The sequence below is a fragment of the Falco cherrug genome, chromosome Z (genome assembly GCF_023634085.1).
Source record: "Falco cherrug isolate bFalChe1 chromosome Z, bFalChe1.pri, whole genome shotgun sequence".
Classification (NCBI taxonomy): Eukaryota; Metazoa; Chordata; class Aves; order Falconiformes; family Falconidae; genus Falco; species Falco cherrug.
The window spans coordinates 67,869,548-67,896,988 of NC_073720.1; the positions used below are offsets into that span (position 1 = coordinate 67,869,548).

General features: G+C 37.5%; 1 protein-coding gene across 3 annotated transcripts in view; it reads right to left on the reverse strand.

Moving 5' to 3' along the window:
- The window catches only part of COMMD10 (COMM domain containing 10), a 118,917-nt gene that overhangs the window by 1,311 nt on the left and 90,165 nt on the right, over nt 1-27,441 (reverse strand). The window lies entirely within an intron of this gene.

A 27,441-nucleotide genomic window follows, 5' to 3' on the forward strand; every position in this document is an offset into this window, starting at 1 on the left:
TAATAAAAAATTCTATGAAAATTATTTTGTTACCTTATTTTTAAGTCAGATAAAAATGAGAGATTACATTCATCTTTCTCAGCAGTCCATCTAAGATCTGATAAATACCATTACACAATGACAAAATCGGTTGCGTATTTGATTGAACTTGCACAGCTATTAATGTACTATAGCAGCACAGAGCTAATACTTCCATTCATTAATCTAACAGTTATGATTTTAGCATGCTGACACTGCTATAGGCATCTATCCACAGATTCAGCCTAAGTTAACAATTAACACAACAGCTTCAAAGCATTGCTTAAACACTAAAAAAGCAAAATAACACAACTGATGGAAACTACTGCGGATAAAACAGATGGTGGTAATAATCTTCTGCATGCATGTGCTGATGTCTGTAGAGATGGGGGTTAAATTAAAATTTCTGTCCTGCTTAACTCACTTGCAAGAAACAGGTAGTTTAATGCCTGCTACTTTCAATTACAGTGCAGATCTATCCAGACTGTTTCCAGCCTTGTTCCTTCTACTTCGCTTTGTCATTTTTTAAAAATAAGTTACTAATTATTACTGCACATTCTCTGTATTATTGCTAGACTTTCCAAGGCTTGAAGTAATTCCTGAGGACAACAGCTGCATTTCCATGAAAAGTAACAAGGCCCTATGCAAAGTAAAATCTGTGGACACCTCTACTCACAAAATATTATCAGCTGAAATAATGCACACATGCTAATTTTGTTTAACTGGTACCAACTTCATGTACCACTTAGTCAGTAGAAAAATGCTTATTTATCAACTCAGCTTAAACGAGCAAGGGTACTTCTGCATTCACACAAGGCTGCGGGCCAGATTATGTGTATTCTCATACCAATGCAAGTCTCGATTTAAGTCAAATAATGCTGCTGAATTTGGCGCACCAAATGCACAAGAGCAGCAGAAGCCCTGGGAACTCAGGATAGGTACTGCCTGGTGCCTGCTCCTCAAAAGAAGCTGTAAGACACAGGAAAGGGATAAAATGACCGGGGCCAGCCTGTCTGGTGCAATTTCTCCTCCCCACTCTGTAGAAAGAAGGATCCTTTCCAACAATTTCAGGAAGGCTACAAAAGCCTAGAAAAGGACCAGTGATTTGCATGAGAGACCAATCTTCCCCCTCTGGGAAGGAACAATGCAATTCTGGGAATCATACAGTGAATACAAAATAAAACTACCAGGACAGCAGTTCTCTTTGCCATGACTCCAGCTGATCCTCCCTCCAAAGAGCATAATGCTCTGACAGGGAAGTAAAAGCATTTTTAAAGGCTTTCTAACAGCTAAGAAACAAAGAGAAAGCAAACAAGTCGTTTCTTCAGAAAATAAAGGGGGTAGAGGCAAGAAGAAAGATACACTAATAGCAAATGGATCTACTCTTTCAGTCTGGCTGTTTGTTTGGCATTCACTGTTCCACAAGGATTTTGGTGTTTGAATGGAAGGAAGCGAAACTGAAAAGGCAAGGTTCAGAACAAAAGCAAGAGATCATATACCTTAAAGTTTATCAGTCACAATGAATAGTCAGGGTCATCTCTTGCACGGTTACTGGCCGAAGAGTCTGCTGGATTTTGGTACGACAGTTTTTCAATGCCTCTGGAGAGGGGCAGAGTGTGTGTGACACCTCCAACCACCAGATCTCATTTCTCCAAGCTCCAAGTCTCACTCAAGATGGGCATCTTCTGGTACTACTTCAGATCAGCAAGGAAAATCAGTTTCTCACACATACAAAAAAGAAGACACTGAAAAGCTTGTCTTTCATATTTTCCTCTGACTCCATTAATTACTGTCAGTTGTAAGGTAGGGTGCGCAAATGAAAAAAAGTGTGGTCCTTTTAATTCAGGTCCTTTTTATACCAAAAAAAAAGGTCACTGTGCTTTATGAACAGGCTGAGATGTCTCCACATTATTATTTCATAATCACAGTCTGATAACTAAGACAAAATTTATGTTGCACATGGCAGCTAAATGCCTGTGGAAATCTAAAAGAAAGCATGCCATGCCAGGCTACATCTCTGATCTGGGAGTGAGGGTAGAAGTGTCAGTGGGAGAAAAGAGATAAAAATCTTTTATTAAATATGTACTTTATCTGCAGTTATTCCATTGCTAAAACAGAATTCTTTCTGTGTATAAAACCTGGTATGTCTACTACATCACTTCAGCAGAGAGCAGAGTCACAAAAAAAGGAGCAGAAGTGTGGCACCAGTTAAGAATGTTATTTACACAATATTAAATTTCTCACTAGGGTGAGTCCCTTGAGGAAGGTGCCAAACGATCATCACTATGTGATCAGGAGTTCTTATATAGACCCCAAAACCATCATATCATAAATAGGTCCCTACAAGAAAAAGCTACATCTGAGCAGGCTCATGGTCTCCCATTTTTAACCAAGATATTCCTTACTCACTTACTTGCTTTCTTCGGTGTGAACACAAACAACTGTAATTAAGCAATGTCACAGGACTAGGTTACCATCCAGTTCTTTAATTACTCAGTAAAATAGTACTTCAAAATGACAGTATAGATAAAATATTGCTAAGGCCCCCAGTGTAGGCAAATTCCTAATCTACTTCATGGAGTTTTGCTCAGATAACGGTACAAAGTTATAAACTGCGATAATTTTTTAACCATAACTAAAATGTGGGATAAAAAAATCACTTTCAACTTACTGACTTAATTAAATGTCACTGTGTGCAGTCTCAGCCTATTTATGAAAAGTGCAGCTAAAATGCCTTCTTTTATCTGCACATACAAGTTTTCAGATGTTATCTCTGACCAAGTATGAGTTTCCCTGAACATAAATAAGCAAACAGTAATTTGCTAGATGTCTATCATCTTTCTTCCTTCAATCAAGTGTATCATTCTCTCTTCCTCTCTTCTGATAAATTTCCTTCCATTCTCACCTTCACTCTATTCTTTCCCTCACTTCTGGCACCTCATTTTCTCTTTGTTGTTACCATCTTCAGGTAAAAGAAAACTAAACAGAGTAACCAGAAAACTAAACTGAATTTATTCCTATTGCCAACACTCAGTCACTCTTAATACTTTTTCTAATTATATCGCAAATTTGTCACTGTGGCAATAAAAGTCCTAGCTCCTCCTTTTAAGAGTTTTAGCTTTAAGGTGACTTCATAGCATCACAGAAACATAGCTGAAGATGGCATTCTTAGGAAGGCAAAGAAACCTCTAAAATACCAGTCACTCTTTGGGCAGCTTTGAAAACATGGAGACAGGCTTTTTGTCTGATTCAATACCTGTGAAGAGTGGCAGGGACAACACTGGAGTGATAAATGCTCATTGAGCATAGCTTGAAGAGGTGATCTGCAGCATCTTCAGCTAAATGAAGTTGCTGTTAAGGTCAATGTGCTGATCTGCTGTTAAACATGACAAAGCATTGTATTTACTACTGGAAAAGTCCATGTGACTTGCAGGTGTCACTGAAGACAAATCTTTACATCTCTCTGAATCCATTGCAAGGAATATGGTAGTAAGTTCTCTGAAATACATGGTTTAACATATTTGACCACATATCACTACTAAATGTATTTTTAAGTGTTAAAATCAAATTTTAGTGTCATTTTGCATTTACAGACCTAGATGGAATCTGATTTCATTCTACCTCTTCTCTCACCCCAGGTTTACATCAATTTACCATTTACACCCTCCTGAGAACTGTGAAATTCGCATAAGTTTAACTGATTAGGGTTGTCTTCTCCCCTTACCTATCTTCTCATTTATTGTCTATCAATTTCAGAAGCGCAACATCTTCACCAGTCTCTAAAACAGCTTTCCAAAAACAAATGTCCTTTGGAAGGGAAAGGAAAATGAAGTCATCACTAACACTTTTAAACTCAGTCAACACTAACATGCTATCCCATCCAAAACAGCCATTCTGAATTTATGGCTAATTCTACAAAATAGCCACAATCATGTAATATACACTTAGCTTACAACCACCAGCAAACAATTAGGCAAGTGTTTAACCCAACATGATCACCAGCATAACTTGATGAAGATTCAGCTACGCAGGACATAAAAGAGTCTCCATTGCCTCAGCTAACAATTTATTTTAAACATTAAGACCTTCTTTCTGCAACGTGTTTCTGTGGAAACTATGCAAAAAATATCTCCTTAAAATACCTCAGAAAGCAGAGGCAAATTCCTGGTTATAATCAGAGGATTTGGTTTTCATTTTATTTTTGTTTTTAATCCAGTGCTTTAGATACTTCTATTTTAATGTACTACTGCAAAAAGCTTTATTACTAACGAAAGAGTATTGCCTAGCTGTATTTCATATATTTAACTCCCCCACCCCATGCATAAGCATAGAGCAAGGCACTAGGAGTTATAAATAAAAGGCAAAACTTCTGGTTTTAAAGCTAACTTGAACATGAAAAATTGATACTGCTCTAACAGTTCTCAACTGCAAAGCTGTAACTACTTTTACAACATTGCAAAATAAATGCCAAGTATTCTGAAGCAAACAGATGAAGGGACAGGCTGGTTTGTGTATCTAAATGTCTACTGATAATGATAACGTTCTCTGACTGAGCACATGTAAAAAATTACGGTATATTCAGTGAAGGTTGTTAATAGTAACTAGCTGAAGCAACACATATCCCCATCTCCATATTCTAATATATCCTTTAATACTATCTTGAGCCACAACTCAATTAGGTTTAAGAGAAGAATATTTTCACATTTGCTTTCCATTCTCCAATTTATTCTGATTAGATATCCTTAAAATCTCAGATATGATGGAAGGATATGGATAATTAAAGTAATCAGTTTATGGCCAAATTGAGATGCATGGCTAATCAGACCCCAGTTGATTCTTAAAATTTCCCTCTGGGCCTATCAGTTTCTGTGCTACATCAGTTCAGACTTCCTTTCAATTTTGTTGGACTGTGGAGAACTATGCATTTGTTTAGGCACTTATAGATAGGAAGAAGGTCATAGCTGTATCTCACAGAACCTATCAGGAGGTTTAAGTTGTTTGGTCAGAAAGATTAATTGTAGCACAGTAAGAAAAGGAGATGCGTTAAAACAGACCAGCATCACTTAAAAGCACACCTGTTCCTTAAGTCTCTGCACATATGAGACAGCAATTAAGACTTCTTTGCATTCCTGCAGCAGTAGGTGGATATAATTCAACGCAGGGATTCACCAGAACACAGGGAGTTAAATACCAACATACAGTCCTAATTACACTTCTTTCACATCATCAGAAAATATGACCTTCGAACTTCATTCTTCTTCCAAGCTTATTTCCATTTGCAATACCAAATAATTACTTTTGTAGAGGAAAAAAACCACAATCATGCCTTATGACTGAATTACATGCCTTTTCAGGTCTCAGTGTGCAACTGTTATAAAACTGAACTTCTTTCATATTAACCCCCTCTCTTCCTAATCGCTATGTTAACCATTTGCTTGTACATATACTGCCTTCCACCCTTCAAATTTGCATTTCTTTTTCATGTAAGCTTAAAAATTTCAAATTCCCTGGATTATTTAGGGAGATCAGCATCAGCCACATACTAAGGACGTCCTTCCCTCCCTTTACAATATATTCATAAGCTCCCTACCCAAAGCTCTATGTTGATTCCTGAGATCTAATCAACGTGTTACTGGAATTTGATGGTTTGGAACACATATAGATAATCTTACTCCAGCAGATACAGGATCATCTTAGCATGTTTTCATGGTTAAGTGCCTAGAATAAATCCATTGCCCAGTCCAGCAGTGACCCAACAGACTCTGCAGGCATGTGGAGACCTGCAGAGAATGTGGTATACTTCCAAACAGCAACAAGAACTGTCAGTCATTTCAATTTTCACACCTCCTGCTCCCTTCCACCCTCATGGAAATATCCATTACTGGCTGGATGAACTGGTGCAAAACTACAGACAAGAAATGGGACACAGCTACTAAAAAGACCACATAGGGTAGGAAGATCACAGAGCATTAGAGGCAGGCAAGCTCCTTTCTTCACAGTAGGGGAGAAAAATGCTTTTAAAACTAAGACAATTATCTGGAAATAAAGAACTACAGTTTCACCTCAATATACCTAGTAAGACATACTATATTGCTAAAGAAAGGGGAGAGAGGAAAACATTTTTTTTCCAACAGCTGCATCCAGGCAGAGGATTATTTTGCCTTGAATGTATTAGGAATTTAAATTCCTATAGGTTGGTTGGAATTTTAATGATACTTTTGCATGGAAAACCTCTCAATAACAGAAACCTGGAGTTGTAGGGTTGTTACTTCCTATACAAAGATTATGTTAAATACACTTTTACAGAACTGTCACAGTGAACAAACATGTTTTTTGTAGAAATGTGGTAGTAAGGTGGTAAATGTGTATCAGTGTGTGCCTATCACAAGAAATACTTAAAAGCAGGTCTTTTGTACTGATGCCTCCCTGCGTGTTCTATGTACAGAAAATAGCTCACAGAAGATCTATTGAACTTTCTTCCATGCCTGTTCTGTATTTTGTATACACCTTCACATGCCCTTCCCTCCTTTGTAGACAGCTATACATAGTACAACTTCATTATTGATTCCTCACTAGTCTCCACATGGGATCAGTCACTGGCAGCATAAAGCATCCATCCACACAAATGTGTCATTGTAATTTCAGGATTCAGCAGGAAAATATGTAGGTATAATTCCCAAATATAGTATCCAGGAAAAGATGTGTTTGAAAACTGTTTGTTTCATTCACTAATAGGCTGGATATAATTACTAAGAATAGCACTGATTAATCTAAGGGACACAGGTCCTAATAATGACAAATTTCCTATTTAATCTCACCTAATCTTGCAAATTATGCTGTACTCCTAATATGTAGAAAGCTCTCTGAAGAAGTAACCTCACTAGAAGTTTAAAACAAATATACCCTTTGTTGCTATTACATTTCATTGTATCTAGTGTGGAAAAAAGAATCTCTGGGAACACATACACCCTAGTTGTTGCTTATTGCTTATACAGTGTACAGTCTGTAACGATCAGAATGCAACTTTCTTCTTTAGTCAGAACTCTACTTTGACAGCTAAATAATTTTATTCCTGAGAAGAAATTAAATTCTTTGATCTTTCATATTTTGGTACAGCTTATTTGGCACAGAAATTACGATCTAAAGAAAAATTAAGTCATGAACACTGCAAGGAAAAATAGTAAGTTACAACGCTGTGCTTCATTTATTTCCACCAGGACTATCATGTAAGTCTTCAAACACCATGAAGACCAGTGAGTTCACACTGCTATTCTAAAGATATCTCACATGAGGACGGATACAACAGTCTTACATTCACCTTGAATGATAAAAATTTGATTTTTCTTCTTATGCTTGTACTCATAGAGAACTGCTGCTGAAGAAACAGAGAGCCCAGCAGTAAGCATGCTGGCTCCAGAAATGCTTTCAAGTGTCCCTGACCTCACGTGTTCACCGAATTTGATCACAGACAAATTATTTTTTTATAAACGATGTCATGTAGGCATGGGTATGAAATATTTGCATTATTATACTCAGAAAATAAACCAGTTCTAGGAAGCTAACAGAACCCAGTGTGAATATTAAGTGCAACATTAGCCTAGCACTGGCATCTGAAAACTTCAGATTATGGACTCAAATGACAAGCATTGCAACTTGCATAAGTATCTTGAAACAGTGAAGCTTAGCTCTACAGCATCGAAGGCAGACTGCGATGGATTTGTATGTAGATATACAATGGTTAAAGTCTCCTAGAGCAAGGAGAGCAACTCAACAACATGCACGGAGTGTTTCAGAGAGCTTCTCACACAGCTTGCCTGTAGCTGACATGATTAACGTGGAGTTGCAAATCCTTTATGTTCAAATCAGACTCACATTTAGTGTTGGCTCTGAAGAAAGCTGGACTTAGACAAAGCTCAAGTTGTGATTCAAACTGCTCAGGACCATCCCTTTGGTCTCAAATAAAAGCCAGACAACACCTACCATGCCCAGGGGAAGAAACTTGGGTTATTGTCATCTGCATCCATATCTAGAGCAACTGCTCCCGCAGGATATTATACAGTGTAGTCATGCAGATGAGTAACACTTTAAAAAGGCTTTAGATGAATGGAGAAAGCTGGCATCTTTTTGCAGGGTTAGCTTCTGAGCCTACCTGCTTCCATACGATACCGCAACACTGCATGATTTTACCGTGAATGGCCTTCCTTCACCACCAGAAAACCTGAAAAAGTCTATTGTTTCTACTGAGGTGCAAGAAAAGAGTCTGGATAAAAGATGCCAGCAGTGAGAGGAAAGATTTAAAGAAGCTCAGATCCACGTGAAATCAATGTAACCGACGTGAAAATATCCTTTCAAAAAAATCTGTTTAAATATTTACAAAATGTCAAGATTAGGCAATTTGTAAATTAATTCTTTTGTTTGGGATAGGTCAGTCAGAGTACCACCAGTTTTGACTTTGTTAGGCAGACAAGCAAAGATAAAATGTTTGGGTGTTTTTCCATGCTAAAATGGTGTTAGTGGCTGTCAGCCAGCATATCTCTGATCTGCAATGGGCAAGCCGTTCCAGCAGCTAGCAACTGGGTGCTGGCACACAAGTCTCAGCTGCTGAAAGAGACTAGAAAGCCATGCGGGAGTGAGGGCTCTTAAGTAGCAGTCCAGTCCCCAGCAGGATCAAAGACAGAGCTCTTAGAGAATAAGATTGTTTGTAAAGGAATGTGTATTTCCTTTGTTGTTGTTGTTTTAAATTAGGAAGTCACCTACTATTTCTACTGTACCCTAAGAAATCGAACAGATCTACAGCTTTTGCCACAATATTCACAATCTACAAATAAATGCCAGACTCCTAGTCAGTGTCTCTTTGCCATAAGCATGCCAGCAAAGCCTTGAACCCAGGCTACCCATCTGGATCAAGGACATACCAATGTCACAGTGTGATGAAAAAGGCATTGTCACCCTGACACAAGTAAACACTAACAATTCTCAGGCAACATGGCACAGTGCAAAACTAGAAGAGGTCTTTAAAAGCAGTTTCTCAAATTAGACAAAAAAGCTTTTCCTTTTTACAAATATTGGGGAAAAAAACAACTGGGTGGTCTTTTTTGATTATGACTCTTCAAAATTAAGAGGAATATGAAAACAAACACTTATTATAAAGCAATACAACAGCAACTTTTCTTTCTCTGTTTGTTACTGAAGGTTACACATGTTCTAATGATGCAAAACCCAGATATTTTGAATTCGAGACAATGTAATTTCAGTGATCTCCTTGCTTTGTTTGTTACTTTTGCTAAAAAATTATTTAAAGTTTGATACAGTGGTGTGGTGTGAATTCTCACTGCTTACAAAGAAAACTGGACAGAGTGCTAAGGACAGGAAGTACTACAAGTGCTGTGTGTTTTCCCATACAGTGGACCTCAAACCATTCACCCACAGTTTCCTTCAAAGTCAGAATATGAATATAAGTGTATAGGCAATACCCTCTCAGGGAAGAAAAGAAACAAATTTTGGCAAACATAAGCAACTTGAAAGAGGGTATCAAATCCCTTTTTATTTTCTTCAAGTCTATGTGCTACTGAATTACAGTTCATACAGCTTGTTTTAAAAGAGAGTGAGCAATGTGAAGGAAGACGGTACCAGATCTGGATTATTCTGCAGATGGATGGAATACAATGCAGTACACAGGCTGGCTGCAATGGTTTCAGTGAGTATCAAAACCAAGACACTTTTTACGTTTTTCTGTCAAAATGAACCTGTTTATCTCCAAATTAATTACATTTTTCCTCTTTCAAGCCAGCACTGCCTGACGCAAATCTGAAGTGGTAAAGCAAGCAACAAAAAGTGATACTCTATGGTGTAAGCTTCCCATAAAGACAGGACATGAAATTAATATTTAAGTTATGCTTAATGTCTTTCAGATGTTTACCTTTTTAACATATGTGTTCTTCAACGGGAAAAATAGAAAAATAAAGTGTTACAGGTCAGTTTCAAATGCTATTTTGTCTGTATGAATGATTTTACAAACCAATGTTTAAACCTATGTTTAAGATACTAAGTAATTTCTTACAAAAAATACTGAAACCTTATGATTTGTTTAATGTCTCGTTTACATTGACTGTAACACAAGTTAGAAGTGTAATATATGGGTTAGCCATTGATATTTAGCTATGCCATCTAAGAAGTTATGAAACTGAAAATAACCTGTTTCCAGGTTTTTCTTACATCTCTCATATATGGAGAGAATGCTGTGAATATAGTTGCTGACTACCAAAGCAGTTTCTTTTAATTTAAAAGAAAAATAAATAAAGGAAATGTTTTAAAATATTTTCTCTCGAAATAGTATTTATACGCTACTACGGAAAGTAATTTTTCTCCTCTTCATCATAAGAAGGTTTTCAACATGCATACTGTTCCCCACAACATTCTTACATCGAAACTGGAGAGAGATGGATTTGATGGATGGACTGCTAGACAGGTAAGGAATTGGCTGGATGGCAGCATCCACAGAATTACGATCAATGACTCAATGTCCAAGTGGAAACCAGTAACGAGTGGTGTCCCTCAGACTGCACTAGGACCCGTACTACTTAACATCTTCATTTTTGCTTTTATAAATGACACAAATAGTGGGATTGAGTGCGCCCTCAGCAAGCTTGTGGATGACACGAAGCTGAGTGGTGCAGCTGGTAAGCTAGAGGGAAGGGATGCCACCCAGAGGGACCTTGACAGGCTTGAGGAGTGGGCCCACACAGACCTTACAAAGTTCAACAAGGCCACGTGCAGGGTCCTGCTCCTGGGTTGGGGCAGTCCCCAGTATCAATACAGACTGGGGGTGTGAATGGAGTGAGAGCAGCCCAGCCAAGGAGGACTTGGGGATACTGGTGGGTGAAAATTGGATGTGAGACGGCAATGTGCGCTTGCAGCCCGGAAAGCCAGTCGCATCCTGGGCTGTGAGCAGCAGGTCGGGGGAGGTGGTTCTGCCCCTCTGCTCTGCCCTGAGGTGGGTGAGACCCCACCTGGGGTACGGCATCGAGCTCTGGGGCCCCCAGTACAAGAAAGACATGGACCTGGACAAGCAAGTCCAGAGGAGGGCCATGAAAGTGATGTCAGGGCTGGGATACCTCTGCCATGAAGAAGGGCTGAGAGAGTCGGGGTAGTTCAGCCCGGAGAAAAGGCGGCTCCAGGGAGACGTTACTGCAGCTGGTCAGCACTTACAGGAGGTTCATAAGAAAGCTGGAGCCTCTTTGCCAGGGCCTGTAGTTGCAGGACAAGGAACAATGGTTTTAAATTGAAAGAGGGTAGATTTAGATGGGGTATAAGGAAGACTTTTTTTTGTGATGAGGGTGGTGAGGCACTGGAATAGGTTGCCCAGCGAAGCTGTGGATGCCCTGTCATTGGAAGTGTTCAAGGCCAGGCTGGATGGGGCTCTGAGCAATGCAATCTAGTGACAGATGTCCCTGCAGGGCAGGGGCAGGGTGGACTACCTGACATTCAAATGTTCCTTCCCATCCAAATCTTTTCATGATTCAAAGATACATGTCTTCTTAACATGGGACATTATTTTACAAAAGTACATTTTAATACTTGTACTACAATATTCAGACAAATTAGAATGATGTCAGTTAATAATGAGATAGCTTGGGTTTAATACTGACTTTCAACGTATTGAAATCCAAAACAGCTAGATTTTGTCTTCTTAAGACATAAATAATGAAATGATGGTAAAGGGAACAACAAAGAAGAATGGCATGCAGGTATGGTAGGTTAAAAAGTTTGATTTCTAGCCTGACATAATGACATACACAACATTACACATTTAAACGCAGTTTTTATATACACTAGGGAGTTTAGCTTGAACAGTGAAAGAATATGATGGTGAAGGGTACTGCCAGGGAACTGTTAATAGCTGCTTCCCCAGTTGCTAAATGGGGACTGTTAAGTCTCACTTTCCTTTATACAACGGAAATATTGTCCCACAATCTCAGGGCAACCTTACCCATCTTGAACTCACGTTCTCCCATATTCTGGGTTGTTACGTCTGTAGGGTATGACTATCCATGTACAGTAAATCGCTTTGTCTTTAATCTTTGTGATTCACATATTCTTCTATCTAAAGCAAGCTTCTGTGGTTTTTGCATTTTTTTCCAAAGAAAAATGAGGAAGTAAGGGGGACTGAACTATCTCATGTTCAAATTAAGCATGCAACAGAGACTTTAGACTTACTGCTTCCTCCTATTTCCTACCAAGGCAGTGCTGTAGTTGTACTCAATGTGTAAAACTGTCCACTGACCAGCAGAAAAATTAACTGGGAAAAAAAATGGTTGACAGATGAACTGATGAACCAGAAAGATATCCTGATTAACATGGTCAGGTATTCACCTGAGGCCTCAGGGTGACAGCAGTTATATGAAAAAGCTTATTAAAAGTATCTGCGCTATCTTACTAGTGACAGAATTAGCAGTTGAACACACACTAAAGGGAGATGCCATTGGATTCCAGACATGAGAAAAGTTTTGTGATTACTGAAAAGAGAGTAATTCCACAGCCCTATGCAGAGAACTGAAGTACCAAACCTGCAAACTAGTTGCTTTAATGGGAACAAATAGTCCAGTATGCTTGGGACCATTATTTTAAAAGAATGAAAGCACTACTGTTGTGTAGGATAATCAGTTCTATTTGGATTATTTTGTTTATCTTGGAGATAAACAGATTAATTTGTCTGCAACTGTAAACTAGCCGAAACTCCAACAGTCAGGTGAAGTCAGCATGGAATCAGAGGGTGTCTAAGGAACCTGCAGATCCAAAGGTTAATTTGACAGTTGGCAATCCAGCTCTCAAACTGATAAATGCAGTACTTGGTTTTTTGTGGCATTGGTTTTGCTAAAGCTGAAGCCTACAGAGATACTAAAATCTGAAATGTTAGAACACAGCCCAAGATTGCAAGAGGAAGGACCAACTGAATAAACTGCACCTCCACATCAGCAGGAACTTTGGTAAATACAGAGTGAGGTTTTGCATTTGAACTAAATGTTTCTCCAGGAATTCTTCATGTTTTCTGTGTTGAAAGCATTAAAATGTGAAAGCAAACACATGGGAGGGCCAAAAGCTGCAAGCAATTCAACAATAACTATGCTTGGTACAGCAATGAATGAAAGCTTTAGAATGCTGAAGATCCAGAAAGACTTTCCATACCTTTTTATCTTGAGAAATAAAACTTTTCCTTCTGAACTTCTGAAATACATCCTTCTATAGCTCTACATGTGAGACAAGAAACTTCCTGTTTTAAAACATATCCCACTGTATGAGGAAAAGGAGAGAGCCTTTACCTTCGTTAGCAGGAACACAGCCATCAGGCAGAGTGAAGTCATTCTCCTCTGCTCATGAGGAGGCACTCATGAGGCTTCACCCGAGACACTGCATCCAGCCCTGCACACCCGCAGTACAAGACACATGTTAAGAAACTGGGGTGAGTTTAGCATCATCTGGATGATTATCATGTGGATGCACCACATGTGACATTGGTTTGGCATACTAGGTTTGCTTAGTTTGGAACAGGGTTAAGAACAAGGAATCTAATTGCTGATCTATATGTAACAGTTTCAGCATTTAAATTGTACTTTTGTGGCAGGTGATTTTCTTTTATGTTGTTAAAGATTACAGATCTTATATGTTTAGAGAGCTCAGCTCATAAAAAAGAATGATATTTGGTAATAAATAATAACCATCCCTTAGCTGAAGTGTTGATAAGGAATAGAATTTCAATTCATTCATGAGGATTCAATTTTTCTGAGTACTTTTCACTGGGAGTCAACCCAAATGAAAACTCTTGTAAATTGGCAATCACGCCTTTTAGATGGCCACTGCTCTTCACTCTTAGAAGATGTGGAACTGGATGCACAAGTAATTTCCATAGATACTGCCTGATCAGCAGTGAAAGTAGCCAGAAAGATGATCTATATAAGTTGGTAGCAGGCCAGTGAAACTCACAAGCAACAAGGCTGTTAAATGTCAACATTGGGATCCAAAGATGTTGCTGACCTCCTGCTTGTCTATCGCGAGCAGTTTAAAAGGGCGGCAACTGGAGTCTGATTTTTGATTTTTAAACAATGCAAAAGTATTCCAGCACAATGTCCAATAACTCCGAAACTTCAAAAATAGTATAAAACATCCATACAGGGCAAGACAGGACTGAATACCCAAAGAACCGGGAGCTCCTGAATAAAAAACTGCTGCTATTGATCAGTTACACCCCTAGACACTACCATTCAGAGCATCGCCTAGCCATAGGGCTCTTGGAACAGAATCAGAATGCTATGATCAGATAATACAAAGTGTTACGATTAACTTCAACTGTTAAAACGTGCATAGCCCACTCTATCAGAATAAAGACAGCACATAAACACAAGGCTGGCACAAACTGTACCAGTTGCATATATTCTAGATAATGTGACAGAATGGCAATCATGTACTTAAAACTACAATTCTTCTGTGAGTAATCCGGTAGGGCAGACATACAGTATTAATGATTATGAAATCATGCCTTGGCTACATGGGGTAAGCTTAATTGTGAAACCATGGCATTAGACTTAATTTCTTCTCCAGGTACTGACTGGCTGTGAATTGAACTGAAAACACTATTTACAGACCAGTATGTGGCAATATTTCCAAGCAAACAAGAGACTGAAGAGGTGAAGATAAATATCAAAATGGGGCTGTAAATTACTTTGCTGAAAGCTTTTACCCAAAAGCTCCCTAGAATATTTCACTACTGTGAAGCCATACCACAAGGAATCTCATAGGGCATTATTCAGATGATAATAATAATGGTTACTAGAAAATGCTTCATTTTCTGCACTTCTGTTTAATGCAGCATGGCATCATCTCCTTAAGTAGTTCCCTTTTCCTGTATAATGCATTTTGCTTAGACTGTGTTTACAGAAACCAAGACACATTAAACACTGACAGAAATCCACAGTCAAAACCCATGCAAATTAATGAAACTGTAAGACAATTAACCTTGGTTAATTCATAAAATTCCAGCATTCCACTGCTTCTAGCTGCTGACTGAAAAAAGCTCCTAAATTCTCCCTAGTGAATGACCACCGTTGAAAGTACAAAATAATGCAAGAATTTTAAACCAAACTATAGTTTTGTCACAAATCCTGTTTTCCACCCTGATCACAGTGGTTTAAATATGTAATGGTTTCATAGCCTAGAAAATGTGTGAGATCAACTGTGACTGAGGATTACAAAGGAAGTAAGTGGTTCACACAGATCAATCCAGAAATCAATGTAGACCTTGGAAAAGACCAGCCTCAGGATCAAGAGCCTGCAACAGCAGCTGCTGTCCAGCCCCGCCACCACTCTGTTGCTCTAGGACCCAGGAGGAAAAAGATAGTTCGCTCACCATCCCCGTAATCCCCAATTAGGTGATACCTGGGCTTCCATAAGAGTCTCTCCCTGTATTTCCAAACTATTTCCAAACTGTTATGTTGGCAGCTGTGTGAAACGAGGTATGAGGTCTCAGCCCAGCAAAAAAGCAACTGAAGTTCACATTTTATCGGTCTGCACACTTAACCAGTGAGAAATAAACTACTCATTCATTATAAGAGCTAGCCAAGTCAGAGACTTAGTACAGGAAACAAACACTCTTCTTCCATATGCATGTTTGAAGAGCAGGGCATGAAGAAAAGGGTAGTCTTGTTGTGTATTACGAACAACAGAACTGCAAAATGACAATGTATAATACAGGAAAGGCAGAGCAGAGACATTTCTTATACCCAGAAAAGCTTACTGCTTTCCTTATTGCAAGGGACTGACAATGGCAGATAACTCCAGCAGATCTTTTCTACTGCTAAAAAGGAATTTTGATGGACTATGGTGACAGGCTAACATAAAAAAACAGACTAACATTGAAAAAAATATACTTACCATTCACCTAATGAATAAAGATTTCACCAAAGTAGCTTACTAGTGTCTTAATTTTTAAAAAATTATATTTTCAAAGTTGAATACAGACATTATGTTTTGCAGTGATAAAAACTTTCTGCTCTATCAGTGCAATAAATTTATTGAATGCCTTCAACTAAGTAAACACATACTACGAAACTATAGCTCTCTCATTCATTTGAAGTTACAGTCTCAAAGTATGCCAAATATTTTTGCTAGTATAACCACTTTTCAGTGAACTGTAGTGACAGCTTTATTATTTGGGCTTTTTGTAGCTGCTTTTCAGTGAATTGCAGTGAGTCTATTATTATTTGGGCTTATTAATTTCTTTCTTTTTTGGTCCCCTATCAGGGAGTCTATTCATGCTAATCAGAACTAGTTCCTTCCACACTACCATAATGTAGAAAATCTAGTATCAAAGGAAAAAACTCGTCCTAAAACCTGTGGGTAAATATTAGGTGCATATAAGCAGTATCGATCATTTTAAATCTTGTGTTCTGTCATTTTAATAAGTTTTTTTCAATTCAAGCTCTTTTGAATAACAGGGCAGAAAAAGGCACTTGAAGTAAGTAAACTGATTTTAGAGATTTTTCTTTTTAACAAAAATGAAATGTGCTCACGGGCATACAAACCTTACGTAAATGTTTAGCACAAAATAATTTTATTATGGTTAAAGATACATTTCAGTGGACAAAAGGGAGGAATGTAACAGGGGAAAAGTAGGAGCTTTTACTGTACACATTGCATTAATCCTCCATCAGTGTAGATTAAAAGAGCTACAGTGGTAAACAAAAATCTATAAAAACATATATATTTAAGATTTCCAGCATCTCTGAGAATTTACCAAATACACACTACTTTTGTTTGCAGGTTTGTGCATCATCTACAGCACAGCATGAGAGTAAATCAGCTGTACAGTCTAACGCTTTCTTGATACATTTACCTAGCCAAAGCTCAGATGTTCAGTTCTCCCTTTCACTGAAAGATGAAATGGCTTGCAAATGCTTCTGCTGACTTCATTTTCCTTTTGATCCTCAGCACTGAAAGCTGTTATTTTAAAAGTGGCACTTCTGAAAAAGCTTAGGAGACTGTAAGAGTGGTAACTTGCCTCATACATAATTTTGTAGTGGCAATTTATATTTTTTTATTAGGAGTAAAGTGCAGATTTGTTTAAATAAGTGGTAAATTCAGTTCCCTCATGTTGCAGTGAAGAGCAGTAACAGCTTGACTCTTGAGATATTTTTATTATTTTGAATCCAAGCTTAGACATGTTTTGCATGAGAGATGATCTGAATTTCTACACTACCTAGGTTGTACTTTCATGCTCTAATAGAAAATGTATAAATCACACAAAGTAATTTTTTCTTGTGGACCTCTATATAAACTTCTAAAAAAAAAAACACCCCACCAAAGAAAGACATGCCTACAATATAAAAATGTTTCTATCAAAGAATAAAAAGTTTGAAATCTCATTTGAAAATTACTCATTTTTAAAAAACTCTAATTAACAGGCAGGTTTTAGGCAAATCCATCCATCCATTCCAAAAGACAATTAGTATCTTTGCCCAGAATATTAAATCTTACATAGCCACAGAAGTACTGACACTTAATGCAATACCATACCATCTTGCTAGAGGGAAAATGTAGAGTAGCGCTTTTGTAAACCCTATTGAAAATGTATGAGATATGTTTTATTTTGGAAAAATTAATTTTTTAATCCAATACCCTTAAATGTCACACACATTAAAAACCAACATGCATTCTAAACAAAGCAGGTTAGAACCAGACAGCATATATTAATAACCATGGGGCTATTAGCATGGAATCAGAATGACAATCTTAACATGAGCAAGTCACGTGACTGTATAGCAAGCTGGCTGACAACATGAATTTTCTCAATATGGAAACCTTTTGTCCCAAACTACTTTTGTGACGATTGTGATGCACATATTTTATGCAGCCATGAGGAAACAAGCAATTGGCATTATTTTTAAAACCACACCTGTATTTGCTTCTGCCCAAGAACTGGCAGAGGAAAGAAAAACAAATTAAATGGGGGAAAAACTATGATTAAAGAAACCTAAGACAAAATGCAATTTTTTCCTGTGTTAAAAATGACTTCACCAGAGACTTTAAAGAATATAAACTCTCTTCAGACTTTCTCTTCTCCCTTCATCTGTTTTCAGGGACGTATTACAAACACCTTGGGATTGTTGTCAAAGGTCCCTGAAACTGCTCCTTGAAACAGGGTGCCTGGCCTTTAGAAGTCATAGAATCATAGAATGGTGTGGGTTGGAAGGGACCTACGCTCAAGATCACCTAGCTCCAGCCCCCCTGCCATGGGCAGTGACACCTTGCACTAGACCAGGTTGCTCAAAGGCCCATCCAGCCTGGCCTTGAGCACTGCCAGGGAGGGGGCAGTTACAACTCCTCTGGGCAACCTGTGCCAGTGCCTCACCACCCTCAGAGTGAAGAAAGTCATTAACTATTTATTTTTAACAAATCTAACTACAGTATGGAAAGAACCCTTGCACACAGGTCTGTTTAGCTGCCAAAATAAACTTAGAAACACAGTTTTTGTCACTGCTATTTTTGTTTAGTGTTAAAAGTAACAGACCCAACTGGCCCTTCAGTTGAATTCCAACACAAAACACAAAACCTGACAAATTCTCAAGCAAGGCACCCAATGGTTCAAACACTAGTAATTATGGACCAAAGACGTGGAATGAGAAAGTGAGCAGAAATTAGTAGGTAAAGCTTCCCTTAAAAAATAATTAGCGTTCCAGCTAAAAAAAACCCAAACACCTATTTTTCCTGTTCCACTGCAAATACTTTGAAACTGATGACTTTAGAGGTAGCAGTGTATGTGCACCTCCATCAGACACCCTCCCAGACTCCGACCAGATTTCTTGAGCCTCATTTGAGTTTATCTGCCTAATAACCCTCAACAGACCCCTGTTCACAAGTTTGTTCCATCTTCCCCACGTAAAATGCCTGCACCCACATTTTTGGGCAGGGCTTTCCAAAAAACTATTACTTCTTAAGTGAATGTATCAACAGTTCAGCTTCAATTAAAAAAGCACATCCTGACATATCAGCTCCCTTTAAAAAGTTAGTATGAGTCAATGACAGTTGTATTGCTAATCTCAGTAAAAGCCTTCCCTCCACTGTTAATTGTCATGCTATTGTCAAATTGAGGGAAATATATTAACATGCTACTCAAAGTTACACTACATGTTATCCACCCAGCTTTAGAAAGATGTATTTTATAATGCAGTAATAAGGGATGTGCTTATCTGTTAGTTCAGCTTTTCTCCACCTTTAGTTCAGCTTCTCTTTACTGAAAACTCCAGTTTTCTCTCCACATGTACCACTCATGATGTGGGACCCTTTTACTTCCTTTCAGAAAACTGAAGATGCTTAACGCTAGGACTAGGGAAAATACGACTTTAGAATGAAAATGAACTTTAGAAAAGGGTGATTTCCTGCCTTTTAGCTGTAATGAATATACAGTTATTAAAAGTAAGAATCACATGCTGATTCTCAAAAAGAGTATTCTTTTTAGATTATTATTATGAAATTACACTGGTAATGAAACAGAGTTACTGCTCACCATCAACTATCTTGCAAGCATCCATTCTTTTCTCAATTAGATTTTCAACACCTGGGTAATTCCTTCAATTTTGCATTCAGATTCCTAAAGCTGAAACCTCCTTTCTTTGCAAAAAAGGTTGTTGTCCCTTATAGTTAGGAATTTAAGAACATTACATGATTATTAATTAAACACAATTACAAAGAACAATAACTGGCTCAATTATAATTTCTTCAAAGTAGTACATATTATTTCTTTCACACTTACACTTTGCAAATGTAAGGACCCAGTAATTCCTTTTTCTATCAAATAATGGATAATAATCTGTTAACTATTAATAAACATTATTACTATTATATTTATAGTAAAAGTAATAAATGTAATTAGTAGCAGGAATAACTACTAAAAATAAAAGCCAGGCTGCAAACAGGATGTACTATTTTTTTTGCCATCCAAGAACCTACTCCATCTCTAACTAGTAAAATAATCTTCTTCGCTTGTGCAAAACCCCTATGCAAGTTTACCACTTCAATACATCTGCTTAGTCTCTTATTTCATAAAAATGTAGCCTGTTGCTCTCCTGTAGAAAACTCCCAGCAACATGCTACAAAAAAATATAGACTCTGCCTGAAAATGTCTAAATATGTGCATGTGTCTTTAGGTGACAGCATTAAATTAATGTAAAAAGGATTTCCATCTAGCCTAATCTGGTAGTGACTTGCCACAGTTGCCAACTGTTTATCAGTTGATGTTAACTGATTTCTATGTACATACAACTGGTTGGAGCCGCACAATTCAAAACAGTTCAACTGACATTTTTATCCATAAGAAGTAAACTGGGTAATGGAAGTAAAATTCTCAAATCCATGAAGAATGCAGACTTCTTGGTAGAATGCAGATGTTACATTCTCATGATAGCTTAGTCTCGTTTATTCATTACAAAGTTGATACACTACCATATGGTAGGATGTACTGTCACCTAGCCACCCCAAAACTAAACTTACTGCAGATTGTTGGTCTTTTTCTCTACCAAAACTTCAGAGATAAATTTTTCAATAATAAAGCAACAACTCCTCAAAATTTAGTAATTAAATTAACATTTATTGAAAGCAAAATAAAAGTGTTAAATAAAAAATATTGTTTATAGCACACAGAGCATTAGTACCCATTAAACTGCCTTATTTTTTTTAAAGCAATCAAGGACATTTTCTTACTGCTTTGAGGTTTTTTTGTTGGTTTTTTTTGTTAGTTTGTTTTAGGTGAGCACCCAAAAATTTATCTAAAGGACAAATAAGTCAAATGCTTAAATTCCCCAGTCTTACTTGGGTTTTATAGTAGGCTAAACAAGAATAACATTTAATCATTCATGTATGTCAACTTTTAAATCCAGATTTATTTACTTTTTGAGTCTGTACCTTTTCCCCCATCACAAGCAATGTGATGTGTATCACTAAGCCTATGTAAAAACTCTAATTAAGAACAAGGAAATATTTTCATTGCTTTTAACAGGATTCTGATTTTAATCCACAGTTTTAACAGTATTAACTGTATCTGCAGTATTAACATCACTCCAACACTAAACTGTTTTCAGAAAAGCATATACTTGACTTGGGTCCACTCCTTTTTTTATAGAAATAAACAACAATAAAAAAAATACTCCTAATATCAAAAAAACAAAGACAAGAACACTATGATTTTGCTCGAATGACCTGACGAATCTTGAGCCATAAAACACCCAATGTTCAAGTTTGATGTCCTGCAGGAAAACATACTGTGTGTGGCAGCAGAGAAAAGACAAAAAAAGAGGAAAAAAAGTCTACAAGATACATATTTCACATTTAGGGAAATATTTAAAGATGCTGAAAGGGATCCTCTCCCCTTGACTATCTGTCACAGCATTTTCAGAAACAGTATCTATACTTAGGCAATTGTTAATGTTAGCGTAACGGTACTCTAAATTTATTCTGGCTCATGCTTGTTACGCTTATAAAATTCAACACAACAGCAGCACAGTTCTAGTTGAAGATCGTGCTGTGTCTCCTCAGCTGCCTAAGCAACAATCTCAAACACAGGCTGCAGAGACAATCTTTGCTCTTCATTCAGCAAACTCTTCTTCGTTGACAGCTTTGTTTTTTTTCTTTTAGTCTTTGCTGTAATGAAGGAAACAAAGAACTTCCTGAATGCACATATTGCCTGAGTCCTTGTGTACAGAAGTAGTTTAGTATTTGGTAACTCTGCAAATTTACTGGCATTTGTGTAATACAAAACAGCTCAACATTTGAACGACTTATGGTTTCATAGTGCATCTGCAGAGTTCATGCATAATACATATTTTTTCTGAGATTCATCCAAGTAAAAGGAACTGAACAAACAGTAATCTGTGATGATGACATGGACGTCATCTTAGCCGGAAAATTTAGTGCTCCCTCAGAAATAAAGTAAGTAATTTTAACACTGCATTGAATATCACTTCAGAATTATATTGCAAAATAGCTAGTTTGAATATTTAGGAAGTCCAACTTTCATGGATGGTCTTTGCAAACCTAGTGCCCATATATGCAGAGGAATACTGTATTTAGTCTTCTATATTGTCAAGCATGAAGCTGTGCAGGGCATCTAGAAAGATAAAGGGAATACAGACCATAAGGAGTACTGAACAGTTTGTATTTAACACTACACTACTGGTATAATTCAAATGAAGGCTCCCAAACACTGTGACAGGGAGCCTAGAAGAGTCTTCCCATCAAAGTAATGGGGTCAAAAATTTGAACTACTTTTGTAATGAGGATCATAGAATGAGCTATATGACATAGCAATCTAATGAAAGCAAGGAAATAGTAGCACAGGGTATCAGTATTGTCAAAGCACGCTAAATATTAACCCACCTGAAAAATAAGCCAAAAATCCATTGTACACTGACAGCTAAGGTCAACTAGTGCCACAAAAAACTCCCTGGAATCTTAAAACTCATGAAGCTCAAGACCTAACAAGCAAGCAGCCTCCCACATACCACATACCTTGCTCTCTGCCCGTTGTTTGCAGTGTTGTTGATTGTGTGCCCCAAATGCCATAAAGCTTTCAGTTCTACATCCACCACATCACAAATAGCAATATGTACCTTAGCTTTATCAAACCTAAAAAATACCAGAAGCAACACTGTACTATTGTGAAGCAACAGAATAGTGTATCAGATTGTCACACAGTCCATTTGTTTATTTTGCTTTAGTATCTGTGACAGCTGGTGAGATAAAAATCCACTCTGCCCAGACACTCAGTTTAAGTGTAGCATCCCCGAGATTACTGGGAACAGCATCTCTTTTACACCTAATTTTCCATCAAACATCCCAAAACCATGTTAGACTCAGTGATGTCAGAAATAGCTTCAGGGAATATTGTATATTGTCACTGTGAAACAGGCACAGCAGGTTACTTCAGAGAATAATCTCTTTCATTTTTAAGAAGTGAAATATCATTAGATGATTCATTCCCTGCAATATGTATTGTTTCGTAAAATAACTGAAAAAAAGAGTTCATTGATCCATGTTTTACTTTTTTTCCTTTAATTCTCTTGGGTGCAGAGTAAAGAAAAAATCTTCAAAACACAATTAGTTTTATTCCTGCATTTGAGCCAAGTCCCAGTAGGGCCAATCTGTAGCTAAATGAACACAGGCAGAATATTTAATTTTGCTACCATCATAGGACTGATTTCCACACAACAGAAAGAAAACATTCTCAGGCAGCTCTTGTCCAAATTGAAAAAGTCCAATCTTTGTATATGTTTCCATAACATTTCTTCTCTTACAGCCTACTGCTTCTCTACCAAAACCCCCTGAAGCTTTCTTTATTCAAATTTTTCTTTAAATGCAGTCTTCTGATGCTCATTTCAGATACACACAACAGAAACCAATTTTAATTTTCTTCTTAGGCCTTCATTCTGCTAACGGATATATAAAAAACATTTAAACTGTATTGCTGAATTTAGAAGATTTTGTAGAAGAAGGATCCTTTCACACTTCAGTAGTAATATGTACCTAAACAATCTGTACTTGACTGAAAACAAGTTTCATTGTTTTTAATGAGTTTCCTCAAATAGTAAGAAAAGTTTCCCATTCCTCAAAAACCACTTTGCAACCTGAGGACCTGACTAAGGCACATTCTGATTTCTAAAAAGCAAACTGTTAAAAAACTGACATGTGGTAGTATCTTTGGCATCTTTAGTTTTTTGCTTTAGAAGAAAGGAGCTATAAACCACACAGTGACAAAGCTTGCTGCAAATTTCTTGTCAGGTGCATGTTTGCATGAAAAAACATGGAGGAAGTAGCAAATTCACATATCAGGGGGATGAGTGCTAAGAAAATTAAATAAAAGGCACTATGCAAATTCACGCTAGAGCTTTTTATGGAAGCCATAGCTTAGGATCAAGCCTGAATAACCTACTTTAAAGGACGAAAAGAAAAAAAGTTATGTTGTGATTTTGAAAATATTTGGGAAGGAGCAGTGTTTCTCAGCACAGGGCAAGAGCTAACATTATATGGAACTTATTTTTTATGCCTAGCTTTACACGCTACTTACAAGGAGCTCTCTATCAAGAATAAGAAATGTATAAGAAGCAGCATATGTAAAATATACATTATAGATTTGATAACAAGAAAGGAACACTACCAGCATTTGAGAACAATTCAGAGTTTCAAAAATCTGAACACATCTTGAAATGGTCAGGATGTTTAATTCTGTATTGTATACCATTTGCAGTTGGTGGTGAAAGATTTGCAAGGTTTTTTTAAATTGTTATTTTTACTTCTACATAGTTGACATTTCAATATTTTCCGTCATTCTAAATAAAAATTTACTGTACTCTTAACCCCTAGATGTGGAGTTTACATAATCACTTCAGCTCACAGGATGATGAATTATGTAGTATTAGACTCCAACATGTTCTTAATTTTTAAAAGTTACTGCATTTGCACAGAGACACACAAAAAGGATGAAGAAGAATAGGAAAGGGGGCCTCTGCTCTCTGGCCACCCTGCTCTTCCTCCTTCTCCTCAGCTATCTTTCCTTCTTTGAACAATAAATCTGATTTACTGTATTACAGCATTCACTTTTCAAAACATCCAATTCGGAATCTAGCATTTCCAAATAGAAGTATCAATTCGAGGAAGACAGCAGAGGAGAAAGGAAGTGCGATAATCTTACGAGAGTAGCAATCCACTTGGGTTTTTACTGGTTTTTTTCTGTGGATGTGCTTTGGGATATATCATCTAATTAATATTACACAAACATAACAGTTGTGTTCAAGGTAATCCTTGTAAAAATTCAGCAGGAACATGAGCAGTGATCATGCTTCAACTGCAAGTAGGTCTCATCAAGCTTTACAACATATACAGAAAACGTACAAACTATTCTCCCCTTCTCTGGTAAGCTAGTAAATAAAATGTAAATAATTAATTGAGAACAAGTTTTTATTATTAAGCTCTGTAATTTTTTAAAAACTTTAAACCAGGAGCTTAGAAGTTGAACAAATATTTAGGAACAAAACTGTAAGCATGAAAAAATGTTTCAGATTTAACTACTGGTTATCAGCAAAACATCTTGGGTGGCACACCACCTTGCAAACCACTACTGTGATCTGCCATAGGGTAAATCAGGGCTAAAATGTGAAGAGGCTAAGAATTACGCACAACCTCATACCCTTCTTCTACCTCAAATTTTCAAAAAATTCCCAAATAAACTTCAAAATCTTTCCTACTGTTTCAAGCTCTTTCGTGGGAACCAAATGCCCAAACCCTTAATTTCCTCTGGATTTTCTGGTTGTTTCAGTTTTCTGACCAGTTCTAGACTTCAGCAGAGGAGTATCGTAACCACACAGCTGCAAGGGGGTATCATCAAATTCCAATCTCCTCAATGGTTTTCCTTCTTCAGGCTGAAATAATTTAAATTTTTAACGACTGGTTAAGATTGCTCCAGTATAATAACTTTCTGCTAGAAAATGCTGAATTTGACACGCTCCTGCAAAAAAAAATCTAAGAAATGCTCAGCTAAAAACCTGTCTCCTTTTCTGGCAGCTCCTCTCTCTGCCTCCCTGGACCTCACATTTGTCACCAATCTGTCCAGAGGGCTGCTGCAGAGCAGAAGTTCCAGGACACCAACAGTTTGGGGTTTCCAAACCAGTGACATCCCTGGCTGTTCAATGATGAAGATATTGGGGTTTCTGAGCTCCAGACATAAAAGCAGCACCATCAGGGTCTGCTGGAAGCTTTGGTTTCCAAGATCTTGCCAACAGTCTGTCTGGTGGACAGCCAGGCCCTCAGGACCACCAGTGCTTCTAGGTGGCAGCTGGCCAAACATCTGCTACCGTGTCATACAGGGTAGGGTACAAAGTCATCCGGGTTATCTTGGAGTTTGATACATTCCTTGGCAAGAAACCAAGATCCGTATCTGCATGTGATTTTCCCACACCTACCTTTAGATGTGAACAAGGCTTTCAGCCTGCTTGATAGAAGACAACAGTCTTTTGTTGCAAAAGGCAAAGCATGGTATCTGTTTTTCATTTGTGTTGCTGGTGCATTTTGTAAGCATATAAAAATAACATAAAAGAGGATGTAATAAAGTAATCTTTTATCTCCCCCCACCCCGCTTCTCACCCCATTAGGACTTAATTTCCTGCTTGAAGTGCTGCCGATTGAACCACAACTGTGGCATCACCCAAGGGACCCAGTCTGTCACTTAAAATTTGGTTTTGGACACAAAATCCAGGCTGTTTTTACTTACACTGCAGTTAGAACATCTAAGCAGCAAAAGGCGTTATATATACTATGATGTTGTATCCAGAAATCCTGAGGTATTCTGTATGAAATATCCAGCAACAAAATCTGAAGGGAAAAATCTAAGAATCGATGAATAAACAACTATTCACTAAGTAACAGATTACTTTAGGCATTATGATATAAAATGGAATGTATAAGCAGGAAAAAAGCATTACAGTCAAGCATTGTATCTGTTGCAATGTGAGCAACATATAAATGGGTTTAAAACAGAGTAGTAAAATCATCATTTTCTGAGCACAGCCAGTAAACCAGGCAAAACAAAGTGATTTCTTAAGTGAAAAACACTTTGAAATGAAGTAGAAGTACACTGTGCTGAAATGGATGAGAAGCTGGTGAGGTGTCCAGTAATGATGCATTTAAATAAGTAATTTGGCTAGAATTTGCAGTCATCTGTGAATAATTTATCAAGTTGAGTAAAGCAGCTCAAAAGAGCATGCTAGCTAAAAACTGCTGAATATTTTTGCTATGTTAAAATTCGAAGTCTCCCTCAGTTTCAGATCCTAGTCTTCTAAATCCATAAAATGGAAGAGAACGTTCCTGTATGCTGCCTAGGTGACAGTTGATCAGAGAGTACATTTTTCCTAAAAATATTGCTGAATAAAGACTTTAAAAATGGGCAAATGCTTTCTTCTTTCTCTGAAGAAAAAAAAAAAAAACAAAAGAAAAATACCACTACTAAGGTATTGTGCACGTACCCATTGACACAGCATGCTCTCCACCAGTAGACTTCTATACACTCAAAAGTACAATCAGTGCCCAAGACTCAGGTACACTTGCTTATTCCAGAAGCCATACAGCCTCCCACTCTCAGCCTATGCACAGCCTGTATCACAACACAGTCTTCATATGCTAACCACCCATAATGAAAAAAACCCCAACCAACAGCCGCAGTGGTCCTTCAACTGCTTGTCCCACCCTCTACTCTTCAGACACTGAAAAGAAATATTCAGACTCCTTTTGGAAGAAATCTAGATACTGGATTCAGACTGATTTCCTTTGGGGTTCAACATTTGAGTGTTTTCAATTCTATCCTCACTGGAGAGAAGAAATGCTGTAGAAGAA